The sequence below is a fragment of the Schistocerca nitens genome, chromosome 4 (assembly GCF_023898315.1).
Source record: "Schistocerca nitens isolate TAMUIC-IGC-003100 chromosome 4, iqSchNite1.1, whole genome shotgun sequence".
NCBI lineage: Eukaryota > Metazoa > Arthropoda > Insecta > Orthoptera > Acrididae > Schistocerca > Schistocerca nitens.
In genome coordinates, this window is record NC_064617.1 from 652529565 (window position 1) to 652531286 (window position 1722).

The 1722-nt window shown below is 41.1% G+C and overlaps 1 pseudogene; it reads right to left on the reverse strand.

The window, feature by feature from the left end:
- Nucleotides 1-826: 826 nt before the first annotated feature.
- Nucleotides 827-944, reverse strand: LOC126254261 (5S ribosomal RNA; annotated as a pseudogene).
- Nucleotides 945-1722: the final 778 nt, after the last annotated feature.

Consider the following 1722-nt stretch of genomic DNA (forward strand, 5'->3'; position numbering starts at 1 on the left):
CACTGGTCCTGTTAGTTTGACTATGTTTTTGGAGAGACATGTGTGCGTTGGTTTTATATGTATTTTCATGTTTGTTGTCGTGTTTATGTAGTGACGTCATAGGTGCCATATTGTAGACGTTGAGAATGGTCATTTCCGCCATATTGGTGACGTCATGGGTGAAAGCAGACGGGTGGAATCGGACGTTTCTGTATTCCCATCTGAGCAGCTACTCCCAGTATTAATTAAGTCAATTTCCAACATCACAATAATGGTAGATATTACATAACTTTCAGAAATGACTGAATGAAATAAACAAAATACGTTTCTTGAAACAACATTAAGGTAAAAAGAATTGATTGATGCTTAGGATAGTGGTCTAATGAGATTGTAAATCTATAAAATTAACCTGCATATTCCACATTACAAGTTTCAAAATCATATTGAAATAGATAACAGACATAAACATCAGCCATCCACTATTGTGTGACTGTTGCAGATAATTAGAAGGAAGACTACTGGTTGCAAGCAAGCAGAACAACCTGACAACATTAAATTAAAAGTATGATAAAAGTGGGAATGTCAGAGTCAAGCAATTTCACTTTCTTCACTTAAGCATGAATGATGGTCACCACTAGAGAGATACACACTCCATCGTCAGGCCACGAGTGGCCTACCGGGACCATCCGACCGCCGTGTCATCCTGAGTTGAGGATGCGGATAGGAGGGGCATGGGGTCAGCACACCGCTCTCCCGATTGTTATGAAGGTATTCTTGACCGAAGCCCCTACTATACGGTCAAGTAGCTCCTCAATTGGCATCACGAGGCTGAGTGCATCCCAAAAAATGGCAACAGTGCATGGCGGCCTGGATGGTCCCCCATCCAAGTGCCGACCATGCCCGACAGCGCTTAACTTCGGTGATCTCACGGGAACCAGTGTATCCACTGTGGTAAGGCCATTGCCAGAGAGATACACACTCTCAGTGAATCCATTTATCATACACATGCCTCCTTAGCTGGACCTACAGTACAAACAACATGATACATCAAGCTATCCTGCAACATATGAACAACTAAATTATTAATTTATATTTACAACATAAGTAGATGCTGTAAATACACTTGAAAAAAGTGAACTTTGTGTGTGACATACCTGATTCGAAAACAAACAACAAATTTTAATTATATGTGTGGCCAAACTTAGTCAAACACCTTGAGCACCACTAATTTAGTGGCACACATTCACAGAAATGTAACTTGAGTAAGATCATTTAAAGTTTTCATGAATGAAGATATTTACATGTCATGATGGATAACCAGGATGGGAGTTTGAGGAGGCACTGTGTGACACAACATAATCATGCACACTGTAATCAGATTCTCACCATAATTTCTTGCAAATCAAAGCATAAATTGAGAACCATTCGACCAAGGACTGCAATTAAGTAGGTGTCATGATGAGTTTGCTAAGAATCAGGAACCAACAGATGCTATTAACCAGATGCCCACTGCACCTGGTTCTTGAAACTGGCAGACAGGAGCCCAATCCATCACCAAAATAGTCACAGGCTCCTTGCAAACTCAAAACCTGTGAACAAGTCATGTTCCATGCATTGGGCAGAAATAGCTTTTTCAATAAGCAAGTTTCATGGCCCTACCTGACACTCAATCCCACTGAACCTGCAGTAACCGAAAATGCAACTTATAGTAGCCAGCCAAGGATACTATTGGCACTGCGCAGG